This window comes from Argiope bruennichi, chromosome 9 (assembly GCF_947563725.1).
Source record: "Argiope bruennichi chromosome 9, qqArgBrue1.1, whole genome shotgun sequence".
Classification (NCBI taxonomy): domain Eukaryota; kingdom Metazoa; phylum Arthropoda; class Arachnida; order Araneae; family Araneidae; genus Argiope; species Argiope bruennichi.
In genome coordinates, this window is record NC_079159.1 from 3,639,462 (window position 1) to 3,647,054 (window position 7,593).

A 7,593-nucleotide genomic window follows, 5' to 3' on the forward strand; every position below is an offset into this window, starting at 1 on the left:
GGATCCTTCTGATTCATTTCCACTCACATAATAGCGCGAGTGATTGGACCCAACGTTGTTGCGCTCATCAGACTGTCAGCATGTGAAATGAATATTTCCGCTCGAACGTTTTCAATAATCGTTTCAATGACTGGCGAATGAGCTGAAAAAATTCATCCGAGAACTCCGGAACCCGGGCTTACATCCAATAATGATCGATGAATGAACTGTTTTAATTATGTAGATTTTTATAGGGAGATTTTCTGCTGTTTAATTTTTTTTCAGTAACGTTAATCTTTTGCATTTCGGAAAGTAATAAGATGTATAACTATACATATCATGTGAATGTAAAAATTTCTTTTAGCTCTCAGGAAGTTCAAAAATATAATTATAGTTTTGTTATGACTTCCAAAAGCTGTTGAGGGAGTTACTGCTATTATAAGACATGTATAATGATCATTATCTAACAAGAAAATGAAAATGTTGTTTTAGTCAGATAGGCGAATAGGAGTGTCAAGAATCAACGTCCCTTTTTAAGCGACGCCAGGTGTTACCGTGAGACAGGCCTTGCGATTTTTGAAGCTTGTTTAATGACGAGAATGATATCTCACCCAACGAACACTCAAACTGCCGCACCACGCAAACGGGGCACGTTTGGTTCTCGTAAACAAAAAGTAGGTCCTACGTCAGGGATTTTTTTTTGTTTTTTTGTGAGAAACGTTCTATAATAGTTATATTCTTGAATCTTTGCATTAAAAAGATCGGAAAAACGTATATGAAATCAAAATCTACCCATTAAATGATATTTTTTTAATTTATAAAAAAGATTATTTTTTTTTTGGCAAAAAGGAGATATAAATCAAGTATCTGTTAGTTTAGAGAAATATAATAAACGATTTGCGTAAACATTTGCTAATTGCTTACTTAATATATTGTTTAGTTCTTAAGCTAAAAAAAATAAGCTGTATTCCTGTTCATTCTTTAAATATTGGAATTCGACTCATAAATAACATCAAAATTTAAAAAAAATATGTATTGTAAGGCATTGAAACAACTGTAGAATATTTGTAAATGAATAGATTAGTTATTAGCTAATTCAGGAACGGCAGAACGTATTGAGAAATGACTATACCGAATTTGAACTAAAAATTTGCATTGGATTTTAATTCATGAGTTTTTTTCATAAGGAAATTCTACCAAGGATTAGAATTTGTGAAAATAGCTTTAAAAAGTATATCAATGTAAATATAAAAATCAGCGTCACTTCCCAAAAATAGACTTAAAAATAAAATTCAAATGGTTTTATCAAGAAAATTGTGGATACATTAAGAATATTAGCAAACAAACAAAAATTCGTATTTTCGTAAAAAACAGTAGTCTCCTGTCTTATGTATGGTGCTCCTTATGTAAGGTGCATAATCTGATTTTGAACCATGGGATTCTTAATAAATTTGAGAGATCTAACTTAATGAGTGCCTATAAGCCAACGAAAATACATAGAATGTAAAATATTGGGAAATAAAAAGAAAGAAAGTTTTCTGTTCTAAGGTTAACATTTTTTTCGCCCCTCCCCCGATGGCATCTACGATTCATTTAACGGTTACATTACAAAAAGCAGTATTTTTTTTCTATTCTATTCAATGTATTAATTTAATTGAAAAATATAATTCCACACTTAATGTTTGAATGAATATAATAAAACATGTATAAACACCTTGCAATTATTTAACGTTTTTAACTATTTATTTAATGGATATAGGAAAATGCATTTTAATCAGATGCACAACTATGATGTTAGGTATCAGTGATGCAGCCGTGATTAGGTATGAGTGATTAGCATTTACAATGGCTGTAACTATAAACAATTACAACGACTTTTCCGAACGCACACGGAAATATTGAATGATCGAAACTCCACTACAGCATAGGCGGAACTATGGCTCTAAAGGCCATCACCGGACACGGTAAACCACTCCTGTTGGAGGCGCCCCCCATCATCGATAAGGGATAGCTGACACCTCGTCATTTCTGTATTCATCAGAGGAACGAGAATCCACCATCATACCGGAAGCTTCTCCTCTCCACATCTGTGGTGTCCCTCGGGGGGATTGATTTGATAATGGGGGTAACTTCCATTACGTGCATAGTTTAGATTTTTCCAAGAATTATTTTTGAAAAAATATTTTTTTTTTTTTTTTTTTTCAATTGATAAATCACAAAATCGTAAGACATGTAGTAACAAACTCTAACCCTATTTTTACTTTTAACGTATTTGAAATTATGATTAAATATTTTTTTTCTTGCTCCAAATTAAAATGAATGAATAATCTAAATAGGAGGTGCTTGAATGTTTTTTAATCAGTGACATCTATCGGTAAACATGCGAAGTATCTGTATGAACAACAATGGTTTTGGGTTTTACCAATTTACTCTTACTTTATGGGGTGTAATATGGCAGGTCTCCAAGCGGTGCACCCTCGTTAACACTCAATCTGCTACGGCTTTGTCTCCTTCCTTGTGTCTCTGACATATTGGAAGGTTAGAGATCCAATGGAGTCATAGCCAATCTTCTGGGCATTTGCAATAAATAAATAAATAATAACAATAAATAATACTTTATTGTTATTATTTTGAAAGTTTTCCCATTTAGTATTATTGAGTTATTCAGTGTATGAAGACACTCATCATGGAACGCTCCAAATGGCATTTTCGACATTCATTGGTTTTTTAAATTATTATTTGAAGAAATCTACTGCCGAAGCCCATCAGACACTTTTAGAAACTTTTGGTGACGCTGTTCCGTCCTATTCCGATGGTCGGTTTTGGTTTCAACGATTTAAAAGTGGTGATTTCGATGTCAATGACAAAGAACGGCCTGAAGGACCAAAAAAAATTCGAAGACAATTCATTGCAAAATGGGAAAAGGTTGTAGAAAATGATGGAAAATATTTTGATTGATATATATCGTACCCATTTTTCTCAATAAACGCCTTTTTAAAGTTAAAAAATGATCAAAATACATGCAAGGAATAATATATCGCTAATAGTGCTCCTGATCTCAAATAATCCATCGGATAAGATGGCTCTTTTTTATATCAGGAGCCCAATGGTATCGTATCTGGGAATCTATTACTGAAACACAATGCCCTTTTCGCCGCTGTGGAACCGAAGTAGTCAAGGGGGGGGGGAGATCAGGGATGTGGAGAAGAGGCGGTAACGAGTGGAACCCTCTCCCTTTCAGATTTTTTCTTGAGTCAGCACATTCTGGTTACAAGAGGGCTTTATTTGAAAGGTTGATTGAATAGGATATTTTATTCTGAGCGGTACTTCAGGCAAGTCGATATTTTTGCAATATATGTACTATATTGAAATTTTGTTGAAATAATTTAGTTATTAGAAGAAAAATGTGTTGCCACTGAGAAAGCGGTAAAAAAAAGGTTGATGTGCGGAGAAAATGGCGCTTCTGTTTTATTCGAGTTTGGTTTAGTAACATTAACGTCCCGTTTTAAGGAAGCACTAGGGATAATTTGGGACGCATCTCGTCATTTTGAGCTGCGGTTGGACGACACCTGGTCTGGCACCTTCCTTTCCCAAGTTCCCACGCTACATCAGTGGGAGGGCATTTTGCCCCGACGGACTTAGCGTGCATCATGCCCGCTTATCCGGTTTTTCTGTGGAATCGGGGCTCGAATCTGAAGCTCTATAGGTCGAAGCCGAGATCTTACCACCAGCCGCCGTGGCCCTTCTGTTTCCTCCCAATACTCGTGTCTTCCAAAATCAATTTTTTAAATCTTGCATTCAAATAGCGGGAGTGGTCTTCCCAAAACTTTCTCGCCTATTCTCTAATAAAGGAAAATTTGTGTTTTAGAAGAATTTTTTCCTCAACCAATTGAAAGCAAAACTTGATACAGTACTACAATCGCAGTCACAAAAACCGCATACAAAATGTTATGTATTTGACATGCTTCTGAGCTACTCAGCCCCTCACTGGATTCGGCCAACAATTTGATAGGCGTTTATAATATAGATGCTTAATTTGTATACCGAATTTTATCCATCTGGCTTCTTTCCTTTTGTTGTTATCGTGTTAACTTCCTCAGATTAAGAGAAGATTAATTAAAGACAGGCAGATTTCCTCTGAATAGAATTTGTTCAAAATTTATTAGAAATCTAGAAATTTGATGTAAAGACCATACGCTATAATTCACCCGTCTAGCTCGAAACAATTCCACTCTGAGCTCTCTGTTGTAAACTCGATAAATGAGCATACACGATATTTCAAAGACATATTTTCATACCTAGATCTTAACCCTTTGCATCCGGGTGGCTACCCTCAGATACCATTCCAGATGGTGCATCATTTTGACATTTTATTTATTTATTTTTTAAAATTTGATCGTTAAAAATACCTGCAGAATGATAAGAAGATGTAAAGTAATTTTTCGGCGAAATTCAACTTGAAACAAGTATATATATTTTTTTCGGAGTAATAAATAAGTCCTCATATTAGGTGAATAATTATGCATTGAATTACTTTTCCAAGTGCAAAGTGTATGTTTTTGTATCCTCGATATCCATAATACAGTGAGGCCTTACTGAGTGCGGGTTTGCATATCATTAAGTTTTGAACTTATAGGTTGTCTTCTTTCCTTTCCATTTGTCCAATCTTAGAAATTTAATCATACATTGGGACTTTGTAGATATACTCTTTGCCACATAGAAAATGAAGCCAATATAGTTTATAAATTTCAAAAGGCCATTGCAGCGATTTTCAAATATGGAAGATAAAGAAGTCAGGGAATGAATTGATAATGATGAACTGAATGATGAACAGTGAAAGTAGCGTTAATAAAGAAAAAGATAATGCCCCTTTAGCACATAAGAATACTTTGGAAAGAAAAAAAAAAAAAGCACAATGAACGGTCTGATTTTCAACTAGAGAATGATGATTCAAACGAAGAGAAATGACTCTTTATAAGAAGTTTTTAAAACTTTACCTTGAAACTTTAAAGAGTTCGCCTAAGCTAAAATTATTAATTATGAAAACTCTAGGTTTCTAAACTTTATGAACTCAGGCTAAGTATCAAATGGCAAAAATCAGAATAACTATGTGCAGCGTTCAATTCACTTTCCAAAGTAGACCCAACATTTAATCAGCTTTATATATATATATATATATTATTCGGAAGGACTGAATTCAGTTCCTTTTCATTTTTTAGCCTTCCGCCTTTCCCAGCCACTTTCTCCTCAAAAGGTCGCAAATGGATCACACGGATATGAATTTTTTTTTCATATTTATATCCTTTTTGATGAATTATCGTGCTTAACTATAGTAATTAGTCCTAATGAAATCGACAATGAGTTTCCTGCTATAAAAATTCAAATTGCATAGCTCTACAAACAATAATAGAAGCAGATGACTTTCAAATCTGTGAAACGACTGATAAAAGGCTTAGAACTGTTTCAACTGTTCAAGGTTAAATTACTGTAGCATTTAGATCTTTATTAAAAAGAACCCTACGCATTTGACAAATTATAAATCAGAAAACTTTAGACAGGAAACTAGAGCTCAAACGTATCTCACATGTCTTTTCACAAGTTCTCTTACATCAATGTAAGGAAGGCAAAATTCATCAAAAACTTCATTAAAAAATAACGCAACATAATCCCGGAAATTAAATGGAACTCGTGCAATACAAACAGCAACAGAACAGAGAATGAAATCAATAAAGCAGAGGGATAAGTTGCCAAATCTGGCTACCTTTCAAGACCCTCAAAAACATTACGTCAACAGACGCATGCGCTCACTTCCACAGCAATTGGCACGTTGCCATGGAAATTGGGTTATTTTCGGACGCATGTGACTGGGCACTTAATAGCGTGCACCCCTGTGATCCCGGTTCAATTTCGCTTGTCCGAATTCTATGGGAAAAGTGATAGCAAATCGAATGCCATTGGGTCAGACGGAAAAGAGACTTTTAAAAAGAAATATGCGACTTTTGGCGAATCACTGTATTACTTTTGAACGAGAAAAAGCTTGCATTTGACGGCAAATTGTTTTTTTTTTGTTGCTCACTCTGCGAAGCTCCTATAAAATTACAAAGAAAAAAAAAAGGCGCAGTGCTCCGAGCCAAGGGATGGACTGATAGTTTATTCTGATTACCCTCATTGTTCTTTCGTTGAAAGAAAAATTGGATTTTAGGGTTTAATTATTGGTCTGCAATTTATTAAAGTCATATTAAGGGCTACAGTGACCTATTTTCAATACAGACTTCTGCGCCTCCCCCCCCTTTTCTTTCAAGATGCGAACAACCATAAAACCACTTTCCAAGACAAAAATCAAAACGGCGCTCTTACCTTCTTTTTTAAAATTGCAATCCGCATATTTTCCTCCAGCTTCGAAACTTTATGTCAGGGTGCTAAGATTGAAATTATTTTGAGCTAGATGGATGAAATATGGTATACGGCCTTTACACCAAATTTTTATATTTCTAATCAATTTATAGCAAAATCTATTCAGGGGAAGTCTGTCTGTGCGGTTGTTTGAATATAAGTTAATACGATAACTATAAAACGAAGAGAGCTAGATGGACAAAATTCGGCACACAGATTTAATGTCTATAGTTTAGACACGTATCAAATATTGAACCAAATCCAGTTCAGAATTGATCTGCACTTTCAGAAGCATGTAAACGCAGTGACAAAAATGAATGAAATTTGGTATATGGTTTTATGATTGCAGTTGTAGTCAGTTCCGCGTCACATTTTGGGAATCGGCTGTTAAGAAACGCGTTTAAAACATATATTCACCTTTATTAGAGAGCTTGCGAAAAAGTTTTGGGTTCACTGCTCCTGCTGATTATAACTAGTTTAATTTTTCTGTTGAATAATTAAGATGCATTGAATTTATTAATTTTAGATGTATATACTCAATTCGGATTTATAAATATTTACGCAAGTACTCTAATACTATGGGCTTACAATATCAATGACGTGTTTTATTTGCAATAAAAGAATGTATTCCTGCCATTTTGTTTGAATCGATCTGAATTTAAAAAAATCTTTTAATGCTAAATTCGAACTGCTGAAAAAAAAAATTACTTAACAATGCTTTTTATACGGTTTACAATTGAAAATTTAAATTAAAAAAATGTTCAGTGCCTTGACGCATTATTTTTAGGAATTTTATAAACCGTTTTTAAGAAAATATTTTCAACAAAACTCGAAAGATAATTCTTTGCTTTTAATTTTAAAAAATGGAAATCTACTGGATTGAAGAATGGAAAAATTTATTTCAAGGGCATATTTTTAAAACAATGATAATCATATTTTTAAATCAGAGTCAACAGCTAGTAAAAGGAAATTAAAGCTAATTATTCATTTTGAATTCCTTTAGTTTTAAAACTATATTAGAGATATTGACTGAGATAATTTTTCACCTGAACCGAAGTACTTTGCTATTAAACAAAATATGCTTCAAGAATCCGGATCCTTTTTTTCTATTGAATTAAATGTAAATAATTCAATAATGAATATTTCTATCGTTGCAAATATTTTAAAAAAATGAGAATATTAAAAAGCCAAATTTTTAATGAAAAACTTTACGTTGAATAA